Here is a 27273-nt window from a genome sequence, read left to right as displayed (position 1 = left end):
GTCACCGGTGACCTCCCTATCAAACCATTTGCATAGACACTTAACTGTGGTTCACCTGGTTAAAACACATATTTTCTTTTGCTGACCTGAGGCAAATTTACTGAGTAAGGGTACTTTCATACAGGGGAGTCCGGCAGGCTGTTCCGGCGGGTGAACAGCCTGTCGGATCCGTTTTGCCGCTAGTTCACGTGTGACCCCGGACTATAATGGGGGCGGGGGAGGAGTTCCGGCGGCAGTACGGCAGCGCGCAACGAGAGGCAGCCGGACTAAAAGTACTGCATGCAGTACTTTCAGTCCGGATGCCTCTCAGCGTGTGCTACCGTGCTGCCGCCGGAACTCCGCCCCGCCCCCATTATAGTCAATGGGGAACCATGGATTGAAATGTGAACATGTTAAATGTTTTTGAAAAATGAACTGAATAAAAACAGTTTAAACATAGTCAATAGGGAACCCACTAATTAGCAGAGTCCCCTGCCGCTAGTGTGAAACGAGCCTTATAATACTCTTTTTTTAAATATGCAAATTATCCCTTTGGTGCAAAGAGGGCTTCACCTTTGTTCTTGTTGCACCCAAGCTCCACTCCGTTCAGTGGCCAGCTCCTCCCTCGTTGCTTTGCCACAGCCTGGCCATGTCAATCAAAGCAGCCAGGGAGGGATTTGTCACAGAAATGAGTGGTGCTTTGGTGCTTCAAGAGCAACGGTGACACCCTCATTGCACCAAAGGCTTAATTTGCTTAATAAGAGAAAGTATCATAACTCAGGAACAGAGCCTCAGATCAACAAACGAAAAATATATACTGCTTGATAATGTTGATCCATTAAAACCATACCTAGATGGTGACAAGTCATTTAGCCTCTCCAGTGAAAACAGAGCATTTTTCTATATGTAAATTAGGGCTTCAGTGCAGGAGGGGTAGACCATAGCCTATTGGTGCCCCCGGCATCTCCGTTTTCCACACCCCAGGGCCAGCATCAAAATCATCTCATCTGTAATGCTTATTGAATGTGCAGTGCATATGATTCAGCTGAACAGATGCTTACTGCGCATGGGGCGAAACTGTGTGGCATGGCACTGGTGCACTACTACAGGGGTAAATTAGTGGGTGCAGATACCTGGCCCTATAAGTCAAGCGGAGTGGGGCATGGAAAACAGAGAAGCTGAGGTGCTTCAAGGGTCTAGAGCGGTGGCCTACGATAGAAGCAGACTATGTGACTGCTATGGGGCCCGGGTGGAGGAGGGGGAGAGTCTGCATGGAACTTGCTCTTCTCTTTCCTGTGTGAAAACACTGCATTTCTACAAAGCTGCCACCAGGGGGAGCTCAATGCAAAGAGATTATTACAGTGTCTATGGTAGTTGTATTTCTTCCTAGTCACTGAGCTCCCCCTAGTGGTGCAGGCGCCAGTTAACTTTGTAATAGAAGAGAAGCAGATTTATCAATGTATTTTGAGTTTTCTGGTGGAAATACATAGATAAATACTAAGTTTAGCTATGGGGCCCTATGAGATCTGTGTATGTCTAGAGTCTGCCCCTCAGTGCACTGAAGCCTTAAAACGCCGGTCTTAATAAATGACCCCGATAGTTTTCCTAATTTTATGTCCATGTTTGGTGCTGCTGCTAATCTGGGCTGCAGGGTTTGGGCTCTGGGCAGAATCAGTCCATTTCCTTCCACCTCTGGCAGCTGACAGTATAGTCCCTTCTTCCTTTCCTGCAGAAGGAGTCTTCTCAGCTATACCTCCATGCTACTGCATCTGTTCATCTGTTTGAGCACGAAGAGCTAGCCGCCATCTTGATTGAAGATCCTGCGTGAAATTCTGTGCGGTGCGTGGTAACATATGACGGCCAATGTGATGACGTCATCACAGGCCGCACTAGATTTCGCGCTGGATCTTTAATCAGGATGGCGGGAGCCGGCTCTTCACGATCAAATAGATGAGGGTAAGTATGATTTTATAAATTTTAATTACACTGTAATATTCATAACTGATCGCAGCATGACATTAACGCGGCATTTGAGGGGTACAATGACGGGGAGAAGACAGTCACAAAGTGAATTTTTTAGTAAAATTCGGCGTAGCAGCTGAATTTTCCAATACTTCGCTCATCTCTAGTTGCGACCACTGCTACAGCACAAATATAAGGTGGCTGGGACAGTATCTGCTGCGCATGCACAGTGGTCATAACCCCTGGATACGAGCCGTGTATAATGTGATGGAAAAATGAATGGAGCCAGTAAAGGAGGCAATATGGACAATCACAATACATTAGTAATTGGCTTCTATTAACTTTCTTTACATGATGAATGCCATTTGCTGAAGTGCTTATCCTCAAGTGAATGGGACAAGCTGCAGTACCAAGCACAGCCACTAGTATAGATGACAAACAATGACGGGGAAAGTCATGGCTTCTTCATTCTGCTTCTTGGTGGAGTCCCACAAAGTCAGACATCCAACAGTCAAACACTGATGGTCTATCCTAAGGAATAATTATGTAATTTTTTCTTAATAAATTGGCTTACCCTTTTTCCTCATATTTCCATGACTTCTTACACTGTATGTGTGCATTGACAGCAGTCATACATGCTCCACTAGACAGGGCCGGCTCCAGGTTTGTGTGGGCCCTTGGGCGATAGATCTTAGTGGGCCCCCTTGTGGCATTTGTCAAATACCACCACGGCATCTAATAGTGTTAAAAAACAGAAGCGCGGGCTTCCTGCTCAGATGCGACTTCCCCCAGCGGAGATTGGGGAAAGCACCCCGTTTTAAAAATTAGCCGCCGCCGCCTGTACTAGCCTTCCAGGCTCATTATTAGTATATCCCAGTTCAGACCACTAGGTGGCAGCATTAAACTGTGATAAAGTGATTTCTATACAGAATAATGGAGCAATTTTTATTATTCTGTATAAGTTGCAATCTGATAAAAAGTAATTTCGAAAATGTAAAAAAAACTTAAAAAGTAAAATCACTCCACTTTCCCCAAAATAAAACGAAACAAAAAAAGAATAACATTATGGGCATCGTCGCATGCGAAAACACCCATACCATTAAAATATAAAGGATGCTACCCATACTATTAAAATGAAGGATGTAACAGAAAAAAAAAAAAAAGTCTTCCTAAGCCAGGAAGAGTCCCGACTCGGGATTCCCCACTGTTCAGCATCTGCCACTAGACCTGAGTGGGCCCCAGCACTTGCCCTGCTTTGCCAGGTGCTGACGCCGTCCCTGCCACTAGACAAACTATATGTTCTTGTGTGCTTATTGATTTAAGGTCTACAACCCTGCCTCCTATGCAACTAAAGGGTGCACATTAACGAAGGTATGGGGACACACTTCTAAATCACTGAATTCAGGAATTATATTTAGGTCCCATTGCCCGTGGCCTTGCAGTCTGCCTTTCCAAACATTTTTGAAGGGATGGCTTGTTCCAAAGAGCTTCCTGTATGCCAGTGTGGCACTGTAATAAGATGCCAACATTGTACTAATCCAGTTTATGAAATTTTTTCTCTCCTAGATATTCCACCATCAACTGTGAGTTGTATTATTGCCAAGTGGAAGCATTTAGAAACCTCAACCATGAAGTGGAGACCACGTAAAGTTACCGAGGGCTGAGGTAGCCCCTGCTGACTCTAACTGCTCAGTTACAGATCTCCTCGGGTATATAATAAGCACAAAACTGTGCACTTCCCAGTCAGGCAGTGTTGTTTTATCATGAAGCAAAATGCCAATCGTCAGAAGAAGTGGCATAAAGCACATCGCCAATGGTCTGATGCATGGGTTTGATGAATGCCAGGAGGCTGTTACCTGCCTGACTGCATTGTGTTAACTGTGACATTTGACAGCGGAGGAGGAATAATGCTTTGGAGTTGTTTTTCAGGGGTTGGTCTAGGTCCCTTAGTTCCAGTGAAGTGCAGTCGCAATGCTTCAGCAAACCAAGACATTTTGGACAATTGTATGCTTCCAAATGTGTGGGGATGGTCCTTTTCTGTTTCAGCATGACTGTTCCCCAGTGAACAAAGCAAGGTCCATAAAGACATAGTTGGGTGAGTTTGATGTGGAAGAACTTGACTGTCCGCACATAGCACTGACCTCAACCCCATCAAACGAACACCTTTGGGATGAACTAGAATGGAGAGTGTGAGCCAGGCCTTCTCGTCTCCCATCAAGTCCTCTTATTATTATTTATTATTAAAGCACCATTCATTCCATAGCGCTGTACATATGAAAAGGGGTTCACATACATAATACAGACAATTGCAACAAGCATGAACAAGAGGAGTCACAAACCGGTACAGAAGGAGAGTGGGCCCTGCCCGCGAGGGCTTCCAATCTACAAGACTGGATGAATAGGCAAAATTCCCAAAGATGTACTCCAAAACCTTGTAGAAAGTCTTCCCAGAAGAGTGGACGCTGTTTTAGCGGGAAAGAGAGGGGATCAAAGCTCCTGTTGGTGCAATGTGTAGGTGTCCCAGAACTTGTGTCCATATACTGTATGTATTTTTATGTGACAAGTCAGCGCGGCTAGTTCACATTGCAAAAGGGTGAGACCTATCATCTCCATAGCATGTAGGTTTAAAGAGGGCCTTTCATGGGTTCAAGATTTACAAACTGGTAAGCTTACCAGATAGTGTGGCCCCTATAGATGCAAACAATTTTTTTTTTTTCACAAATACCCCTCCGTTCCGCCGCTGTGTCCCCTCCTTCCTGTTTCTGGTACCTGATATGGTAATTTAGACCATCATTACAGGGAGGAAGAGACATCTGGTTTCCTCAGATGGCATCTCCTTCTTCCCGGCTGTGATACCGTCCAATTGCAGCAGACCATGTCACAGCCAGGGAGAAGGTGAGCTGTCCTTGTGAGACTACCAAATGGTCTAAATTAGCTTATCGGCCGCCAAAAACAGCAGGGGGCAGGGCAGCGGAACCGAGTGGTATTTTTGAAAAAAAACAAGTGTTGCATCTATAGGGGCCACAATATCTGGTACGCATACTTGTTTGTAATACATAAACCCATGAAAGGTCCTCTTTAACAACAAAGTAGTATTTGACTTATTTGACTATACACATTTTCAGTCATTTTTATATGACCTATAATCCCTATATTATGTAGGTTTAGAAACAAAACGGGCAATTTTTAACATTGGTTTATGCACCGCTGAAGATGTGACAGGCAACAAAACATGTGCATCTGATTCAGTGACGGTAAGTGATGGCGGTACATGTAATCCTCTACCTGATCTGTCTATAAAGAGAGGTCCAATAAAATTTAAAATAGGCCCAAATGGAGTTTTCACTTTCCAGTATGAGCGGATATGGTCCCAGACCACGTAATATCTCTCATTGTAGGAATTAAAAATCCATACTTGGAATCCACAGTCCCCATTTCGGTACCCCCAGGACCTTGGTGGAGAGTCTGAAGAACATGCATGGTTAATTCTCTCCCATATCAATGTTAGCGGCCAACAGGCCTCATGAGGTATCGTCATCAAATCCATCTCCTTATTGATTACTGATGTCTTCTTTCTGGATGTCTTCAGAAGAACAGAATCAAAGTGCTATATTAGCATAGATAAAATGGGCCTGGAATATAAAACAAATTCATCATTAATAAATCTCCATGAATAGATCACTCTGCAGTAATATTTCTAACTCACAGTATTTCGGTATACCATATTGAATGGCAAACAGTTGTGAGAAAAATGTAAAAATGTTGATTAAGGCTAGGTCTACACGACGACATGTGTCGCGCGACAGATAGGGCACAACTACACTGCAACATTTGTCGTGTGACATTTTTTATAATGGTAGTCTATGGTGTCGCACTGCAACACAACAGTTGCAGAAAAATACACAGTGCGACACCATAGACTATCATTATAAAAATTGGCGCGCGACATTGGTGCGACAAAATGTTGCGCGACAAATGTCGTCGGGTAGACCTAGCCTAATAGGACAAGACAAATGCAACAAAGAGGCATTGATTTAATGGAGTTTTATGAGACTTAGATATTGATAGCCCATTCTTAGGATAAGTCCTCAATAGCAGTTTGGTGGGGGTGACACACCACCCCCCAATGATCAGCTGTTTCAGGAAGCAGAAGGCTCCCTTTACTCTGTAGTGGCCGTGTGGGGGTACTGAAGCTCAGCTTTCATTCAAGTGATTGGAGCACCGGAAACTAGACAGTGGACAGGACCTGCTGTCTGACATTTGAGGGGTTTTCAGGGCTACAGATACAGATGACCTATCCTTAGGAAAGGTTAACAATTTCAGAATGGTGGGGATCAGCACCCCCACTGATCAGCTGTTATTGCAAGCCACTGGACTCCCATTCAAATGATTGCACTGGAATATACAGTCGTGGCCAGTGTCGGACTGGGGTGCCTAGGGCCCACCAGTGGAATTGATTTTGGGGGCCCACCCTAGAGCTGGAGATATAACTTGTTCATTTTTCAGTCTCGCACACATGAATGTATGCATCATAGCACACAATACAGTAACAGTATGCTAAACAGAACAGTATTGTGCACTGCACTATATCAAATAGTTTCTCTTTAAAGGGAGTCTGTCATCACAGTTTCACCTTTTTAACCCTTCCCATAGCTTTCTAGCAGCATTACAGTTGATAAAAATGTTACCTTTATAAGCAATCGTGGACTTATAAAACTGGCTTAGTAGGATATGCAAATGAGGGCTCGCAAGTGCCCAGGGGCGGCGTCAACCTCGTAGGTGCCCAGGCAGCTCTGCCTTATCGTCGCTTCCCCCCGCCCAGTCTTTCCCTCTGCCCGCCCATCTTCTTACTTCTTCTTTCGCCGAGATCCCGCGCCTGCGCACTGAGTCCGTTAGCCGGCACATGCGCATTAATTACTGTGATGCAGTACCAGGAATGGACATCGCAGTGCGCATGCGCCAGCCGATGGACTCAGTGCGCAGGCGTGGGATCTCGGTGAAAGAAGAAGTAAGAAGACATTTGCATATCCTACTAAGATGATTTTTGCCAGTTTTATAAGTCCACGATTGTTTATAAAGGTAACATTTTTATCAACTGTAATGCTGCTCGAAAGCTATGGGAAGGGTTAAAAAGGTGAAACTGTGAGGACAGACTCCCTTTAAGCAACTCATTTAGTTGATAACTGTATCTGTTATTTACAGTCAGTAGTTTGGACAGCAGTCACACGTGGACCTTCCATGTCCTAGATGAACCACCCAGTCCCCCAGCCTAAACAATATCCAAAGTGAAGGAAATGTTTCCTGCATATTCAAAAGTATACGTTTATTGAAGTGCTGGCAGTAGTGCCCCGGCCTCCTCACAGCTCACCAAGCTCAGCGCCGTACATTGTATAGCGGCTGTGCTTGGTATCATGCTCAGCCCCATTCACTTCTATGGGGCTGAGCTGCTCCTAGACCACTTGATCAATGAACGTGACGTCACATGGCCCAGAAAAATCACAGAGAAGGGCACAGCGCTCACAGGAGCCCCGGTGCCTTCTCAAACAGCTGATCGGCAGTGGTCCCAGGTAGGGATCGACCGATTATCGGATTTACCGATATTATCGGCCGATATTCAGGATTTTCAAAGTTATCGTTATCAGCATCTAACCTTGCCGATATAACTAATCGCGAACATGGATCGCGCTGCTATAAACGCGATCAATTTTCCCTCAGCAGCACAGGGGAGAAGGAAGCAGTCCCTCCCCCTGTGCCGCTGCTGCTGCCGCTGCCACCAGCGGGAGGCAAGAGGGGAAGAGGAGGGGAGGGGCTGTGGCCATTGCGCTACCAATGATGTTAACTCAGTTATTAATTCAAATATAGGAGGCGGGTGAATCATATAGCTGCACCTGAGGGGTTAACTGTCGCGGATCGCAGCTACCTCTCATAGAGGTCAGGTGTCGCTATATTTGAATTAATGGGCAAGTTATCTTCATTGGTGGCAGTGGCAGCTTCTGATCAGAGCCCAAGCAGTGTAATTGCGGGGCTCTGATCGGTTACCATGGCAGCCAGGACGCTACTGACACCCTGGCTGCCATAGTCAGCTCCCTGCTGCTGTGTGTACTATGCACCGGGCAGCAGGGAGAGTGTGAAGTCCTATTTACCCTAATAGAGCTCTATTAGAGTGAATTGGACAAGGGATCCAGGTTCTAGCCCCTAAGGGAGAAATAGTTATTAAATAAAAAAAAAAAAACCAAAATATTAAGTATAAATATTTAATCTTAGATATATAATGACATCTCTTCATTTAAAGGGTTTCTGTCACCCCACAAAACTCTTTTTTTTTTTTTTGGATAGTTAGATTCCTCATAGCGCGATATAGGAGAATATAATAGTCTTACTTACTTTCATGCGGCCGATTCTTTATAAAACGAAGTTTTATAATATGCAAATCAGGGCTCTACCAGCAAGTAGGGCGTCTACTTGCTGGTAGCCGCAGCAGAAATCCGCCCCCTCCTCTTGTTGATTGACAGGGCCAGCCGGGATCTCCTCCTCCGGCCGGCCCTGTCAGTATTTCAAAAATCGCGCGCCTCTGGTCATTCGGCGCAGGCGCTCTGAGATAAGGAGGCTCGTCTCCTCAGCACTCCCTCAGTGCGCCTGCGCCGATGACGTCTTCTCTTTCGGTGATGTCATCGGCGCAGGCGCACTGAGGGAGTGCTGAGGAGACGAGCCTCCTCATCTCAGAGCGCCTGCGCCGAATGACCAGAGGCGCGCGATTTTTGAATTACTGACAGGGCCGGCCGGAGGAGGAGATCACGGCTGGCCCTGTCAATCAACACGGCGAGGGGGCGGTTTTCTGCTGCGGCTACCAGCAAGTAGACGCCCTACTTGCTGGTAGAGCCCTCATTTACATATTATAAAACTTTGTTTTATAAAGAATCGGCCGCATGAAAGTAAGTAAGACTATTATATTCTCCTATATCGCGCTATGAGGAATCTAACTATCCAAAAAAAAAATTATGAGTTTTGTGGGGTGACAGAAACCCTTTAACAACAGATTTGTGTAGGAATTTTTTTTTTTTTTTTTTTTAATGAAAATGCACAAAATATTGGTATAAATTATCGGCTATCGGCCTGAAAGTTCACAGGTTATCAGCTCTAAAAAAAATCAATATCGGTCGATCCCTAGTCCCGGGTGTCAGACCCCCCCAATCAGATACTGATGACCTATCCACAGTCATATGTGACTGATATCAGCCGCTCCTCTTATAACGCTCCAGCACTGATATAACCTCCAGAGACATTACATCACATGTGACTGATATCAGCCACTCCTCTTATAACACTCTAGTACTGATATACCGTATTTTTCGCCCTATAAGATGCACCGGCCCATAAGACGCACCTAGGTTTTTGGGGAGGAAAATAAGAAAAAAAATATTTTTAACCAAAAGGTGTGCTTTTGGTGGGTTTGGAACTAATGGTGGTCTGTGGATGGCACTATTACTGGGGATCTGTGAAGGACACTGTTATGGGGGGGATCTGTGAAGGACACTGTTATGGGGGATCTGTGGATGACGCACTGTTAGGCCTCATGCACACGACCGTTGTGTTATTCTGTGTTTTATTCTGTTTTTCGGGATTTTCTGCGGACCCATTGACTTTCAAAGGGTTTGTTGAAAACTCGGCTAATGCACCGTTTGTCATCCGCGTCCGTGATCCGTGGTTCCAGTCCGTCAAAAAAATATAACCTGTCCTATTTTTTCCACGGAAAACGGTTTGCGGATCCATTCAAGTCAACGGGACCATGAAAAAACGCAGAGGCACACAAGATTGTCATCCGCGTCCGCGTGTCCACGTCTGTTTTTATTCCTATCATTTGCTTGGCAAACTTGACTTAGATTTTTTTTAACTTTCCTTCATGTCTGGTGATCCTCCAAAAATAAAGGAAGACACACGGAAACGGATCACGGAACAACGGGACCCCATTTTGCGGAACGGAACACAACAACGGTTGTGTACATGAGGCCTTATGGGGGATCTGTGGATGACGCACTGTTATGGGGCGGATCTGTGGATGACGCACTGTTATGGGGGGGATCTGTGGATGACGCACTGTTATGGGGGAGATCTGTGGATGACGCACTGTTATGGGGGGGATCTGTGACGGACACTGTTATGGGGGGGGTATCTGTGGATGGCACTGTTATGGGGGATCTGTGGATGGCACTGTTATGGAGGGGGATCTGTGGGTGGCACTGTTATGGAGGGGGATCTGTGGGTGGCACTGTTATGGAGGGGGATCTGTGGGTGGCACTGTTATGGAGAGGGATCTGTGGGTGGCACTGTTATGGAGGGGGATCTGTGGATGGCACTGTTATGGAGGGGGATCTGTGGATGGCACTGTTATGGAGGGGGATCTGTGGATGGCACTGGTATGGAGGGGGATCTGTGGGTGGCACTGTTATATATGTGCCATCACAGACCCCCCACCCCATAACAGTGCCATCCACAGACCCCCCACCCCTTAACAGTGCCATCCACAGATCCCCCCCCCCCCCACCGCTCCAGTATACAAATATAAAATGTCTCATTCAATTAAAAGTTATTACACATGCCCCCTCACTCCTAATATTACTGTACACCCTAACAGCTTCTGTACAACGCAGGCAGGCAGGCCGGGCGGCCAGCGCGTCACTCACTGACGTCACGTGCCTGCGCCGCCTGCTTGATTCATAAAGTAGGCGGCGCAGGCACGTGACATCAGGGAGTTATGCTGCCATTTTTTGGGGGGAAAAAGTGCGTCTTATGGGGCGAAAAATACGGTAACCTCCAGAGACATTACATCCTATGTGACTGATATCAGCCGCTCCTCTTATATCACTCCAATACTGATATAACCTCCAGAGCAGGGGCGTACATACAGGGGTCGCCTGTGGACCCCTGGCCCCGCCCTGCAGTAGTGCTGTGCCTGCCTGTATAAGGGCTGTTTCACACGAGCGAGTCGATTGCGGGAATCACGCTCCGTGTGAGAGTGTGAACCTCCGCTCTGGATTGCAGGAGCGCACGGCATTATCATGATTTATAATGCTATGTATCTCTGCATGGCCTTTTTTCCACAGAATCATAGCGACATAAAGCTGTCAGTATGATTCTGTGGAAAAAAGGCCATGCAGAGACACATAGCATTATAAATCATGATAGTGCCGTGCGCTCCTGCAATCCAGAGCGGAGGATCACACTCACACACGGAGCGTGATTCCCGCAATGGACTCGCTCGTGTGAAACAGCCTTAACCCGGGCGGCCGTGTTGCGTTTCTGCGCTGCAGAGCCAGGCCAGGCCAGCCCTACCCTCCTTGAGTGAGAGTCTCCTCCTCGATTCTCCTCCCCATGCGGGTGCGGCGTGCCTAGTCATTTCCTGTTGGGCGGCCGCACCGGACATGACGTTTCCCTAGGCTGCGCAGGCGCACAACAACGACGAGACGCAGCAGGGAGAAGGCGCTGGAAAAGCTTTCGGGAGAGTGTGAAGAAGCTGGTGCGGAAGTGAAGATAAGATTTGTAAAAAAATAAAAAAAGTCTTCATAATTGCTCACCACATTTATGGTGAGTGAGTTCAGAGTAGACTCAGAGTAGGGTCTGATGGGGGCTGGCTTTATAACTAGCTCTGCTATATTTCTGTAGCCTGCAACCTCTGACTGCCCAGTTGGGCTGAAACTACTACACCCAACATGTTCTGGCAGTAATAGTAAATGGATATTGGTGAAATTCTGAGCTACTAGTCTATATAATACATAGTATGATATTGTATTATATAGACTAGTAGCTCAGAATTGCACCAATATCCATTTACTATTACTGCCAGAACATGTTGGGTGTAGTAGTTTCAGCCCAACTGGGCAGTCAGAGGTTGCAGGCTACAGAAATATAGCAGAGTTAGGCTACTTTCACACTGGCGTTTCTGGGTCCGCTTGTGAGATCCGTTCAGGGTTCTCACAAGCGGCCCAAAACGGATCAGTTTAGCCCCAATGCATTCTGAATGGATAAGGATCCGCTCAGAATGCATCAGTTTGGCTGCGTTCAGCCTCCATTCCGCTCCGGAGGCGGACACCAAAACGCAGCTTGCAGCCAAACGGATCTGTTCTGAACGGATACAAGCATTTGCATTATAGGTGCGGATCCGTCTGTGCAGATTCGTTTTGGTGTCCGCCTGGCGATGCGGACCAAACGGATCCGTCCTGACTTACAATGTAAGTCAATGAGGACGGATCCGTTTTTACTGACACAATATGGTGCAATTGAAAACGGATCCGCCTCCCATTGACTTTTTTGCATTATCTTTTTTTTTTTTTTCGTGGTAATGCAAACGGATCCGTTCTGAACGGATACAAGCGTTTGCATTATAGGTGCGAATCCGTCTGTGCAGTAGAAAGTAGCCTAACTCTGCTGCTGGTGGAGGGAGGTTGGGGGGGGGAGGGGGCCCCATGGTTCAGTTTTGCACCGGGGCCCCATGGATTGTGTGTGTGTGTACGCCACTGCTCCAGAGACATTACATATTATGTGGGGGTGAGGGGCTGGGAAAGTGTGAAATGCCACTGATGAGAGGGAAGAGGGGGACACTGGGAGACATAACTTCTTGCTCTGTATAAAGTATAGGTGAGATAGTTGGGGGGCACTGGGCAAAGGTCTGTGAGGGGCTGGAACAACAGGGACACAAGATGTGCAGGGGCAGCAGCTTCAGGACTCTCCTAACTTCCCAGTTCCCTCCCACAGTAACTTACCCCAGTGCTGCTGTGTGGAGTAGTGGGACCAGAGAAGAGGACTGAACTTTATACTGGAGCCACAGTGACTCAGAGAGAGCAGCCTCTCCATTATCTCCTGCTGCTGCCTCGGCTCCTCCGGCTCCGCCCCCTCCTCACACATGATGGAATATCACACTGCAGAGAGAGGAGGGGGGAGCTGTCTGCTCATGTCGGGTCGGTGAAGTTTACTTTGGAGAAAGGAACAAGCGCTGCAAGGTATTGTGCTGTCCCTTTCACCAAAGTAAAATGATATGTGTGCCAGTGCTGCAGTCCAGCACCTGATAACAGCCAGGCGCCTGAAAGTATAGTAACTGCCCTGCTGGTGGCTCTGGCTGTAGTATAAGCAGACAGGCAAGGGGCCCACTGGGCATTTCACCGGCTTCCCGGTGAGCTAGTCCGTCCCTGGTCGTGGCCAAAAGTTTTGAGAATTACATAAATATTGGAAAAGTTGCTGCTTAAGTTTTTATAATAGCAATTTGCATATACTCCAGAATGTTATGAAAAGTGATCAGATGAATTGCATAGTCCTTCTTTGCCATGAAAATTAACTTAATCCCCAAAAAAACTTTCCACTGCATTTCATTGCTGTCATTAAAGGACCTGCTGAGATCATTTCAGTAATCGTCTTGTTAACTCAGGTGAGAATGTTGACGAGCACAAGGCTGGAGATCATTATGTCAGGCTGATTGGGTTAAAATGGCAGACTTGACATGTTAAAAGGAGGGTGATGCTTGAAATCATTGTTCTTCCATTGTTAACCATGGTGACCTGCAAAGAAACGCGTGCAGCCATCATTGCGTTGCATAAAAATGGCTTCACAGGCAAGGATATTGTGGCTTCTAAGATTGCACCTCAATCAACAATTTATAGGATCATCAAGAACTTCAAGAAAAGAGGTTCAATTCTTGTTAAGAAGGCTTCAGGGCGTCCAAGAAAGTCCAGCAAGCTCCAGGATCGTCTCCTAAAGAGGATTCAGCTGCGGGATCGGAGTGCCACCAGTGCAGAGCTTGCTCAGGAATGGCAGCAGGCAGGTGTGAGCGCATCTGCACGCACAGTGAGGCGAAGACTTTTGGAAGATGGCCTGGTGTCAAGAAGGCCAGCAAAGAAGCCACTTCTCTCCAAAAAAAACATCAGGGACAGATTGATCTTCTGCAGAAAGTATGGTGAATGGACTGCTGAGGACTGGGGCAAAGTCATATTCTCCGATGAAGCCTCTTTCCGATTGTTTGGGGCATCTGGAAAAAGGCTTGTCTGGAGAAGAAAAGGTGAGCGCTACCATCAGTCCTGTGTCATGCCAACAGTAAAGCATCCTGAGACCATTCATGTGTGGGGTTGATTCTCATCCAAGGGAGTGGGCTCACTCACAATTTTGCCCAAAAACACAGCCATGAATAAAGAATGGTACCAAAACACCCTCCAACAGCAACTTCTTCCAACAATCCAACAACAGTTTGGTGAAGAACAATGCATTTTCCAGCACGATGGAGCACCGTGCCATAAGGCAAAAGTGATAACTAAGTGGCTCGGGGACCAAAACGTTGACATTTTGGGTCGATGGCCTGGAAACTCCCCAGATCTTAATCCCATTGAGAACTTGTGGTCAATCCTCAAAAGGCGGGTGGACAAACAAAAACCCACTAATTCTGACAAACTCCAAGAAGTGATTATGAAAGAATGGGTTGCTATCAGTCAGGAATTGGCCCAGATGTTGATTGAGAGCATGCCCAGTCGAATTGCAGAGGTCCTGAAAAAGAAGGGCCAACACTGCAAATACTGACTCTTTGCATAAATGTCATGTAATTGTCGATAAAAGCCTTTGAAACGTATGAAGTGCGTGTAATTATATTTCACTACATCACAGAAACAACTGAAACAAAGATCTAAAAGCAGTTTAGCAGCAAACTTTGTGAAAACTAATATTTGTGTTATTCTCAAAACTTTTGGCCACGACTGTACACAGTGGACTGGGCCTGCTGTTCAGCGCTGGAAACTACACAGTGGATGGGGCCTGCTGTTCAGCGCTGGAAACTACACAGTGGACTGGGCCTTCTGTGCTATCTTCATACGCACATCATTTTTCACATGATTTTTTTCATTCATGAATTTTTTTATTTTTCAATATTGTTTTCATACACATTCACGTTATTCAAATTTTTTTTGTACATGTATTTGCATGGTCTTGTAATCTCAAGCATTTTTTTATTTGTGTATTTTTTTTCTTTCGCTGCCTTTCATCTTCATTTTTATATGTTTGTTTTTTCATACATTCACATATTCTTTTTATTTCATATCATGTCTTTTCACCTTAAAGGGGTTATCCAACCCTTTTGATGACCCCCCCCCCCCCCCAATGCACGTCATATAGTTTTTTTTTACCCTGCTCCTATGCACCCACATCACTCCTGATTCCCGCACGGACACCGCTGTATCTCCCCATTGCGCAGATCAAAACATCCGGCAACGGGGGTGGTGGTGCAGCCAATAGCAGGCAGCGATGGGGATGAGCCTCCCTTCTGCACTTTGAATCTTCTGGATGCCCGGATGAATTTGGGGTGGTGGCATGGTACACAGTGACATATGCTCTACATGGTGAGTGCTGCTTGTTTTTTAATCAGTCAGGACTGTACGTACATATATTTAAATGCCCAATGAAATTTATTTTCTGATTTTGTGATCTCTATTACACTAGTGATTCATTTGAACTACGCATCACTATTATTTTTTATTGCTATTTTCTTATTTGCATTTCTTTCTCCTCTCTGCCTATATAAGGCTTGCCTATATGCCAACACCTCATTACCCCTTGAAGGACCTGACCAAGAAATGTGCTTCAGGGTAGTGAGGTGAGAGTCTGGTGCAGAGGTTCAACACTTTTTTGTGGGTTGATATTTTCTATATTTTTTTTCTGACCAGTAGGCCTGAAGCCTAAGAAGCAGGTGGCGCTATGACGTCATCGTAACTGCTGGTGCAGGATGTAGCCACCGCAATGACGTCATCGCAACCGCCTGCACCAAGATGCAGACAACTCAGGCTGGAAATGGCCTGTGGCTTGATTTTCAGATGACGGTGTGGAGCAAGAGTCAGGTGAGTATTTTCAAGGTTTTTCTTTATCGCTACTAACTTCTAGTCTGCCCCCTCCTTTGCAACATCACATACTTCGTTTGAACTCTGCACTCATCATTAGCACCTGCAGCAGTAAAATCTTGTGCAAGTGCAGAGACTTCCCTGCGTCATAGGGCTCAGGGTATGTGCACTACCTACAGTGAAGCCAATGCCCACAGCAGGGCGCTTTCGCTCAGTAAGATCTAACGATGCTGCCAGAGTTCAAAAGAAGTATGTGAGAGGGTGGACTAGAAGGCAAGGTACTGGGAGCAAGTGAATGGGCGGTCTTGGGATTTAGTGTAGAGGTGGGCTTGGGCTCAGGGAGGAGGCATGCTTGGGCTCAGGGAGGAGGCATGCTTGGGCTCCTTAAACCATTGGTGACACTCGCTGGCCACTGTGGACCTAATCTGCATACCCAAAAAGTTATTTTTCTGCTATTTTAAAAGATCACTAACCCAGACAAAGATATAATTTAATCATGCTACACAGCAATAGATAGCAAGTTTATAGTGAGTTTATATAAAATTATATATGTGACTACGAGTATGGCCACATGGTCAGGTTTCTGGATGCAGACTTGGAAACTAAAACCAGGAGTGAATTCAAAAAAGAGGAGAAGTTGTATCTGTTCTTTAGGGTGGCTGCACGTGGTGCGGATTATACGTGGTTTTCCTGTACAGATTTTGTGCAGTAAAACCACAGTGTAATACAGCACCAGCAAAGTGAATGAGATTTGATTACACTTCTTTTTTTTCTTAGGTGCGGAAATTAACCTGTTGCATGGATTTTAAAGAGCCTCTGTCAGCATGATCATAGTTAATAAGGCTTAAAAAAGACATGTTTCCATCCAGTTCGGCCTGTTATCCTGTCAGTTGATCAAGAGGAAAGGCAAAAAGCCCCTGTGAGGTAGAAGCCAATTTTCCTCACTTTAGGGGGGAAATTCCTTTACTACTACAATCAAATTAACTCCCTGGATCAACGACCCCTTTCTAGTAGCTATAGCCTGTAATATTATTACACTCCAGAAATACATCCAGGCCCCTCTTGAACTCTTTTCTTGTACTCACCATCACCTCCATAAACCATAGTCTCACTGCTCTTACAGTAAAGAATCCTCTTCTATGTTTGTGTACAAACCTTCTTTCCTCCAGACGCAGAGGATATCCCCTTGTCACAGTTACAGTCCTGGGGATAAATAGATGATGGGATAGATCTCTGTACTGACCCCTGATATATTTATACATAGTAATTAGATCTCCCCTCAGTTGTGTTTTTTCTAAAGTGAATAACCCTAATTTTGATAATCTTTCAGGGTACTGTAGTCCACACTATGTCTGCCTTGTTCACAGGATCCCAGAACTGCACACAGTACTCTATGTGTGGTCTGACTAGTGATTTGTAAAGTGGCAGGTTCTCATCACGGGCATCTATGCCCCTTTTGTTGCAATCTTATTGGCCTTGGCAGCAGCTGCCTGACACTGGTTTTTACTGCTTAGTTTGCTGTTCACTAATATTCCTAGTCCTTTTCCATGTCAGTGTTACCCAGTGTTTTACCATTTAGTATGTACGGGTGACTTGCATTATTCCTTCCCATGTGCATAACTTTACATTTGTCAGAGTTAAACCTCATCTGCCACTTCTCTGCCCAAGCCTCCAATCTATCCAGATCCATCTGTAGCCGTATACTGTCCTCTTCCGTGTTAGGCTACTTTCACACTAGCTTTTTTGTTGGATCCGGCAGGGTTCAGCAAAAACATTTCTGTTACGGATTATACAACAATCAGCATCCGTTATGAACAGATCTGGTTCTATTATCTTTAACGTAGCCAAGACGGATCCGTCATGAACTCAATGGGGGAAGGATCAGTTTTCTATTGTGTCAGAGAAAACGGATCTGTCCCTATTGACTTGCATTGTGGGTCATGACGCATCCGTCTTGCTCTGCATTCCAGGATGGAAAGCAAACCGCAGCATGCTCCGGTATGAGAACGAAGCGGAATGCATTTTGGAGCATTCTGTTCTGTTACGTTTTGTCCCTATTGACAATGAGTGGGGACAAAACGGAAGCGTTTTTCTTCTGGTATTGAGACCCTATGACGGCTCTCAATACTAGAAAATAGAAACACTAGTGTGAAAGTAGCCTTAAAGGGATTCTGTCACGTCTTTTTACCCTATAGAGATGCGGACATGCACGGCTAGATCGCTGCTAGCATGTCCGCAATATACCTGTCCCATATCTCTGAGTGGTTTTATTGAGTGTAAAAAATTATTTTATATATATGTAAATCAGCCTGTAGGAGCCCAAGGGGCTGTACTAACCGTTCTGGAGCCTGTATCCAGCAATCTCCTCCTTGCTCACCAAGTCAGATCGCCGTAATCTCGCGGTGCGCGAGCTCGCGCATGCGCAGTTCCTTCCCTGAGGCTGATGCCAGCACAGGTAAGGAACACTATGCCGGCACTGCGCATGCGCGAGCTCACGCATCACGAGGTTACGGCGATCTGACTTCGTCAGCAAGAAGGAGATTCGTGGATACAGACGGTGCTGGGCTCCTTCACAGGGGAGCGCGGTTGGGCTCCAGAACGGTTAGTGCAGCCCCTTGGGCTCCTTACCAGGCTGATTTACATATATATAAAATCATTTTTTACACTCAATAAAACCACTCAGATATATAGGACAGGTATATTGCGGACATGCTAGCAGCGATCTAGCCGTGCATGATGTCCGCATCTCTATAGGGTAAAAAGAGGTGACAGAATCCCTTTAATTACTTTTTTGTGTCATCTGACAAAATAGTTTTTAGAGTAGGTCAATTGTTCGCTGGGGGCTGCCTGGGTCCTTGTCACTTAATTGCTGGTCTATTGAGGCCAACCGAATTTGTGCATTGTTACGATTCATCTGGTTACTCTGTCGTCTACTCTAAAGGGACAATGCTTTTTCATATGCCAGAACACAATCCTTTTCTCCCGTACTCTTCTGTATTCACATTCATACTTCTCTTGTTTTCATATGCACTTACTTTTTCCTTTCCTTTCCTCAGTGTCTGGCCCCCTGCTTGCACAGCTTCCCCTCCTCCAGCAGCCTGTCCCTGGCCAGCATATGATGCAATCATTACAGGGAGGATCGACTGTTTCATTGCCTGCCTTCGTTTTCTTCTTATTTAACTGCTCCTCTACACTACGGAAAACAACCAGTGACTGATCAATGGGTGTGTGCATACATTCTGGGCGGATTTTCAACAATTCTGTTCTTAGTTCCTCTCTCAATTCGTTAATAAAACAAGTCCTGAGTATCCGCCCATCTCTACTGTCGGCCGCGTTCACATCGAAATCCTAATCTGAAAATATACTGTTAAGGAAATTATCCAGCTTTTCTGAAAGTGGATATTAAATATTCATTATGTTTTAATTTCTCTGTGTGCGTTATAGAATGTGGTGACAATTGGAAAAACAAGAAGATAACAATGACATAAGCAAAAACTATAGAACAGGGGTACTCAACTAGTTTTATTAAAGGTCCACATACCAGGGTCTGCAGTCAGGTGAAGGTCCGAGCTAAACGCCAACAGTAAAGATGCCTGGCGATCATGTGATACATGCGCGTGGGGCGCTCTGACGTTATAGTGGAGCGCCCCGGGTAAGTCCCAGAATTAGTAATGGCCACATTAGTGCCCCAGTAAGAATAATGTCCCCATAAGTGCCCCCAGTAAAAGTATTGCCCCCATTAGTGCCCCCCTTCTCTGCTTTTGCAACAAAAAAAAATAATAATTTGCATTCACCTGGCTGCGGTGAACATTCGCTGCTGACTGCGCGCTCAGGACCGGTGCTCTAACGTGATGACGTCTTGTAGGTCCTGTCCTGAGCTTCTAGTCAGCAGGGAGTGTTCTCCACAGCGTGAGCAAATGGAGGTGGAGGTACCGTAATACAGTGTTTCCCAACCAGTGTACCTCCAGCTGTTGCAAAACTACAACTCCCAGCATGCCCGCACAGCCTTTGGCTGTCCAGGCATTCTGGAAGTTGTAGTTTTGCAACAGCTGGAGACACACTGGTTGGGAAACACTGCCGTAATATATATATTTTTTTACTAGCACAAGTAGCGGTGGAGGTAAAGGCTGTACTAATGGGCGTTCCATGATGGAAGCGCTCATTAGTAAGGGTACTTTCACACTTGCAGCAGGACGGATCCGACAGGCTGCTCACCCTGTCAGATCCATCTTGCCACTACTTCGCCGTGCCGCTGCTCTGTGCCCATCGACTATAATGGGGATGGGGGCAGAGTTACGGCGCAGCACGGTGAGAGGACGCCAGACTAAAAGTACTACATGTCCGACTTTTTCGTCTGGCGGCCCCCTCAATATAATAAACATTGGTGGCGCAGTGCGCCCCCCCTCAAAATAATAAACATTGGTGGCGCAGTGCGCCCCCCCATCACCCCGATATAATAAACATTGGTGGCGCAGTGCGCCCCCCCTCAAAATAATAAACATTGGTGGCGCAGTGCGCCCCCCCATCACCCCAGTATAATAAACATTGGTGGCGCAGTGCGCCCCCCCATCACCCCAGTATAATAAACATTGGTGGCGCAGTGCGCCCCCCCATCACCCCAGTATAATAAACATTGGTGGCGCAGTGCGCCCCCCCTCAATATAATAAACATTGGTGGCGCAGTGTGCCCCCCCTCAAAATAATAAACATTGGTGGCGCAGTGCGCCCCCCCATCACCCCGATATAATAAACATTGGTGGCGCAGTGCGCCCCCCCTCAAAATAATAAACATTGGTGGCGCAGTGCGCCCCCCCCATCACCCCAGTATAATAAACATTGGTGGCGCAGTGCGCCCCCCCATCACCCCAGTATAATAAACATTGGTGGCGCAGTGCGCCCCCCCATCACCCCAGTATAATAAACATTGGTGGCGCAGTGCGCCCCCCTCAATATAATAAACATTGGTGGCGCAGTGTGCCCCCCAATATAATAAACATTGGTGGCGCAGTGTGCCCCCCAATATAATAAACATTGGTGGCGCAGTGTGCCCCCCAATATAATAAACATTGGTGGCGCAGTGCGCCCCCCCTCAAAATAATAAACATTGGTGGCGCAGTGCGCCCCCCCATCACCCCAGTATAATAAACATTGGTGGCGCAGTGCGCCCCCCCATCACCCCAGTATAATAAACATTGGTGGCGCAGTGCGCCCCCCCCCCCCCATATAATAAACATTGGTGGCGCAGTGGGCAGTGCCAATGAGGGTTAAAAAATAATTTACTCACCTCCTCCAGTTGATCGCGTAACTGCCGGTCTCCAGTTCTTACTTCTTTCTTCAGGACCTGTGGTGACATCACTGAGCTCATCACATGATCCATCACCATGGTAATGGGCCATGTGATGAGCACAGTGACGTCACCACAGGTCCTGAAGAAAGAAGTAAGAACTGGAGACCGGCAGCTATGCGATCAACTGGAGGAGGTGAGTAAATTTTATTTTATTATTTTTAACCCTCATTGGCACTTCCCACTGAGCCACCAATGTTTATTATAATGGGGAAGGGGGGAGGAAGGCGCACTGCGCCACCAATGTTTCTTATACTAGGGGGGGGGGCGGGGGGCGCACTGTGCCACCAACGTTTCTTGTACAAATACAGGAGGCGGGTGCCGGAATCAAATAGCCGGCACCCGACCTCTGTGACAGGGGGCTGCGATCAGCTACAATTAACCCCTCAGGTACCGCACCTGAAGGGTTAACTCAACTGCAGCTGATCGCAGCTCCCTGTCACAGAGGTCGGGTGCCGCTATTTGATTCCGGCACCCGCCTCCTGTATGTGTATTACAGGTCAGTTTTCTTCATTGGTGGCACAGTGGCCACAGCCCCTCCCCTCCTCCTCCTGCCTCTTCTTATTGGCAGCTGCTGAGAACTATCATCTCCTGTGCCCCGCCGCTGTATTGAGCAGAGCTGCCAGAGTGTACAGGAGGAGGAGCGCTACATGTGGAGGAAGCCCTGTCTCACTGCGCTGTGGGACAGGTGGAAGTGCGCCGGTAAGCTCCTCCTCCTGCACGGCACAGTGTGCAGGAGAGGAGTAGCGCTCTGAAGGATGGCCGGGGTCCGGACAACTGGCGGCCGCGGTCCGTATTTGGACCGCGGTCCGCCAGTTGAGTACCCCTGCTATAGAAGTTAGCCGTGTGTGATAAGATAAGCGTATGTACGTACTAATAACCAAATATGCATTTCTTGCTAAAAAAACTAACTCAGCAGTTAAGGGTACTTTGCGTTGTTTGATTCCGGCAGGCACTTCCGTTGCCTGAACTGACTGCCTGATCAGGCAAACTGTATGCAAACGGATGTCATTTTTTCTGGCTGATCATGAATTTTTCAGACTGATCAGGATCCTGATGAGTCTGAAAAATGCCTGATCAGTCAGAAAAATGCATTGCAATACCTGATCCATTTTTCCGGTGTCATCAGGCAAAACGGATCCAGTATTTTTTTTCTTCTCATTTTTAAAGGTCTGCGCATGCGCCAAGTCTTCAGTTTTTTTCGCCGGAGATAAAACCGTAGCATGCTACGGTTTTCTCTTTTGCCTGATCAGTCAAAATGACTGAACTGAAGACATCCTGATGCATCCTGAACGGATTGCTCTCCATTCAGAATGCATGGGGATATGCCTGATCAGTTCTTTTCCGGTATAAAGCCCCTAGGACAGAACTCTATGCCGGAAAAGAAAAACGCTAATGTGAAAGTAGCCTAACATATTATTGGGAAGGGGAAAACTTATAAAATATTAAACAATCAATAGATGGATTCAGTTCTAACCAATCAGAAGTATTATTTGTGTACCAATCAAAAGCCATTATTGAAATATCTGTAAACCAATCATGTTTTACTTTGAGATGTTACACCCTTTTTGAACTGTGTATAAATAAAAGGCCCAGGACACTTTGGGTTCCTGGCAGAGTTTTGACACTGACTTCTGTCATTTTCCTCCGTTGACGCCATTCACCTGAACACGTGGCAACAATCATCATGTGACTGACCCTTGGTCTGCCACAACAATACTGACTAATCTAGCGTAATACTTATCAACTGTTTCTTCAGAGGCTTGATAAGCTTCTGGCAAACCTATACCCAATTGATTACTTAAAGGGTTTCTTTCACCTGAAAAATGGGTATTAAGCTGGCTGACATTAGCGGTGTGCTAATGTCAGCTTAACATAACTATATTAGTGCCATCTCACTGCCTGTCTCCGTTATTGAGAATAACAAACTTTTATAATATGCTAATTAGCCTTTAGGGGGGGGGGGGGGTTGGTTGCCCCTGCTCCTAGAGGCTCCGTTCTCCCACCTCTGGCCACGCACTGCTACACTAGATTGACAGGGCCAGGCATCCTTCACCTCCTCCTGCCGGCCCTGTGCGCTGGGGAGATCTCGTGACGTTCAGTATTCGGCGCAGGCGCAGTGAGGAAGCTGGCTGCCGGCGAGCGCCCTTTCATTTACTGCGTCTGCGCGGCATACTGAACGGGACGGCGCAGGGCGCGAGATTTACACTGCAGACAGGCCGAGGTAGGAGACCAACGCTGCCTGGCCCTGTCAATCTAGTGTAGCAGGGCATGGCCAGAGGTGGGAGAACGGAGCCTCTAGGATCAGGGGCAACGCCCCCACCCTTTAATTCCTTAGTAACCACATGAAGCTTCTTCAAGAACATGTCTCCTGATTTCTTTAACCTTGCATCCTCATCTTTTTGGGACTTCTTCCATCTCATCACCTACTCGAACTCTTGCTATTTTTTCCACAAACAGGGCACCTGCTACTGCAATACAAAGTGCATTTAGATCTTCCCAGACAGCATCATAATTTGATTTTATTTTTGACAAGCCCTTATAAAAATCATTTGGATCTTTATATGGATCAGGTAATTTTTCCACCATCATAAGCTGCTCTTTCTGTCTCCAGGGCTTATACCATTCTACTTGCTGGATGGCTCTATGCGGGGTACCCTGTTCATTACATTCCATAGTAACTTGAGTTACAACTGGGTAAGTCGCTAATGCAGGGGGTAGTAGTCTAGGTGTAACCGTCCCACATTTTAAACACCCTGGACTATCTGTGTGCCTGTGAGAATCACCACACTTGCAAACCCATGTTGCTGACTGCAGACTTAGGGTTGGTTTCTCTCCACTGTACACCAGCGTCCCCCATCCTTTACCAAACAAGCAACCACACACTCGGGAGTAAAGAGGGGAGCACTATGAGTAGGGGATGGGTAGAGGTATTCTGTGGAGAGCTTTGCAGGATATTTGGGGACGAGTCTGAAGACATGACCGGTCTCCAACACACCCTTGCAAACTCACTCCTGGGAGTACTACATTGCTCACGTAGATTTCTACTTTCAGGATTACACTTCCCACAGAAGGAACATTTTTTCAACCATCCTTGAACTCCCTGAAGGAGGGACTCGAGAGGGTTGATGGTTGAGAAGGTCTCCACTCTGTTGTGCTGGTATATGCTGATGGTGGTCTGGAATGGGTCCTCTCTAACTCTGTCATATCACCATATTTAGTGCTGGTACTGGGTAATGTCCAATCCCCCAGCTCTGACCCTGACAGATCTGGATAAACGCTCCTCGGTGTGTCTGGTGTGAACAGGGGAGCAGCAGCAGAGGGAGTATCAGCACTAAAACTTACTCCCGTGGGTGCTTGCCTTAATATTCCCCTAACCCTATATTCCTCCTCATCCTCATTTGTATTATATAGGGGATCATGCTTCATTTAGGTAGTCAACCATGCCTACCCGGGTGTATTCCATCTGGTCCCAGCGATTTGTCTATTTTAATTTTTTTAAAACGCTGCTGTACTTCTTCCTGGGTCAGACAGGGCACTTTTCATGGGTAATTTACTTTTACATTCTGCATTTCATCTGACAGTTTATTTTTCTCAGTGAATACAGTGGCAAAATAAATATTTTAATAGCTTTACTTTCTCCTCATCATTGTCTGCAACTCCCCCTCATCACTCTGTAAATGGCAAACACCACAGTATTAAACCAGGCATTCTGCCTGGTAGGGCTCATCATGCTGATTAAAATTATACCTCTCTTTTGTCTGTATGCTAAACAGCTGCAGAAATATATACGTCTTATTCATATGCAAATTAACAAGTTGGAGCACCAGGGGGTTGGGCTGAATCCTTAGAGCACTGGTTTGTAACACCCCCTGTGCTCTGCACACTCCTCCCTCCCCTTGATTGACAGGGCTAGACATCAAAATGCTGAGGGCAAAGTTGTGTCCTACCATGTACATATGATATACACTACTTACTGTATACTTACCACATTGAGATATGCTTAGAACGCTAATACACATTTAACTGTTTTATTCACAGGCAAAATATATGATTATAAAGACACCAGTAATATTTATTCACTTTCTAAGCATAAAAAACTATTCTTCTCTATGTGGTTATGTTATAGCTTAGTGCTAAGTGGTAAGCCTTGCATGTAAAATTGCTGTTGCGATTCCGCACTTTTTGTAGAGTATTTTTCCCCAAAGACTTCAAAAGGGTTTACATAAACATAAAATCTGCACCAAAAAACTATTAAAAACGCACCAAAATTAAGATAAATAGTGCAGATTTAGGTTCAGATTTCTTGCAGATTTTCAGCACACAAATCTGCACCATGTACAGGTACCCTTACACTTTTATGATCCACACCTGATTTTGTCTTTTAAAACTGCATCAGTAAACCTGACCGTGTGGCCGACACTCAGTTAACTACAATAGATAAATGACTATGAAACAGGCTTGATGAATATGCCGATTTGATCATGTATTCTGTATGAAGGTTATACTTTGCTTCGACACTTGTAAATCTATTCCTTTCAGTTTCCCTTGTTGCACAGCACATATGATAAATATTCTGCTGCACATCGCACTGATGCAGGGCTGAAAACACATTTTTTCCACATTTAAATACCACTAGGTTATAATACAATGACATACAGAAACTTACTAACAAGTTTTTTTCTTTAGCTGGAGCAATTATATGGGCTTGATGTTGCTGAACGAGACGGCTGCAGTTTTCCGACTTTTTCTTCTTAGGCGTCACCCTCCACAGATGTTCTGCAAAAAGGAAGTTCTTCAATGTGCAGGAAGGAAATGCAACTATTACAACAGCACACTAACGGGTGCCACACCAGAGTGAAAGGCCTGTTCACATCACGTTCATCAAGGAAGCAACTTATCCCAATAGATACATTGTCCATTGAGGCTCCCACTCACCTTGGGCATCAGTTACAAACCTGTACATGCAGTGACCCAGTGGGTCACAGCTAAAGAGTTAATGTTATTATTCTTTGCCAAAGTACCTAAATGGTTAAAGTAATCTTTTTCTTGCGCACGGCGTATCTCAAATGGTTGCGTATGGGCAGTAAATAGTTAAAACTGTCAGTCTTAGTGAAGTTGTTAGAGTGATGGTGTAATGACCGGCGTCACGAAAAGGGAGGGAAATGGGAAGGCCCTGTCCAAGGGAGAGGGAAAGGTGGTGACCCCTGACTCACCTTGCGGCTGGCACCTCACTGCCCTGACGTCCCTAGACGGGTTCCTCACCCGTACGCCGATCACGTGCCTAAACCCTGGCTTTCCCTAAGATGAGCCCTGTGTAGTGAACAGGGCGGTGGGATCACTAGTCCGCACCACTGACACTAAGAGGAAAACACCAAGGAGAGGACAGACAATACAGACAAACATATAATCCCAGGTGGGCGACAACAGCAGACCACGAAGGCCCAACAGGGATCCGGAGGGTAACAATCTGGAACAACAACCAGGGAACACAGCTACACAGCTCCAGTGGGTCAGTATAGAAGTCCAGGCAGGAAGTTCTATCTCTGGCAACCAGAGAAGGTGGAAGAGGGGAATATAAGGAGGTTGGGAGTGTTGGACAAGAAACAGCTGAGGAGAAGGAGCTACGGATCCCTGAGTGAGCCAAAAAGGGTTGCAAGGCAAACACAGAAAGCTACCATAAAGAAACAGCACAATCTTTCTACACAGATGTCTATGCTGCGGCAGGGGAGGGAGAGGAGTGTCCCCTCCTGTTCCTCTGATAGGCTGCCAGCACTAGGCCGGCAGCCTATCAGAGGCCGGTTCAGGTGGCGCGATGACGTCATCGCGCCGCCTGAGCCGTATAGCGAGGGACACAGGCCGGAAGAGGCCTGCATCGCATCGCTAAAGGTAAGTATAAGTGTTTTTTTTTTTATATAGGTACAATACTGGCACATGATAAGGGGGGACTACTGGGCTGGCACATGATAAGGGGGGACTACTGGGCTGGCACATGATAAGGGGGGACTACTGGGCTGGCACATGATAAGGGGGCTACTAACACATAAGGGGGGCTACTGGCACATAAGGGGGACTACTGGCACATAAGGGGGACTACTGGCACATGATGGGGTGGCTACTGGCACA

General features: G+C 46.4%; 1 long non-coding RNA gene across 1 annotated transcript; it reads right to left on the bottom strand.

The window, feature by feature from the left end:
• Positions 1 to 4947: 4947 nt before the first annotated feature.
• Positions 4948 to 26280, bottom strand: LOC121008320. Its single transcript, XR_005780553.1, has 4 exons — positions 26172 to 26280; positions 25817 to 25926; positions 18839 to 18996; positions 4948 to 5573 (listed from the first exon to the last, which is right to left on the bottom strand). It is a non-coding gene; the product is annotated as an uncharacterized LOC121008320 (long non-coding RNA).
• Between the last annotated feature and the right edge of the window lie 993 nt (positions 26281 to 27273).

This window comes from Bufo bufo, chromosome 7 (assembly GCF_905171765.1).
Source record: "Bufo bufo chromosome 7, aBufBuf1.1, whole genome shotgun sequence".
Taxonomy (NCBI): Eukaryota; Metazoa; Chordata; class Amphibia; order Anura; family Bufonidae; genus Bufo; species Bufo bufo.
This window is presented reverse-complemented; position numbering and strand designations above follow the sequence as displayed.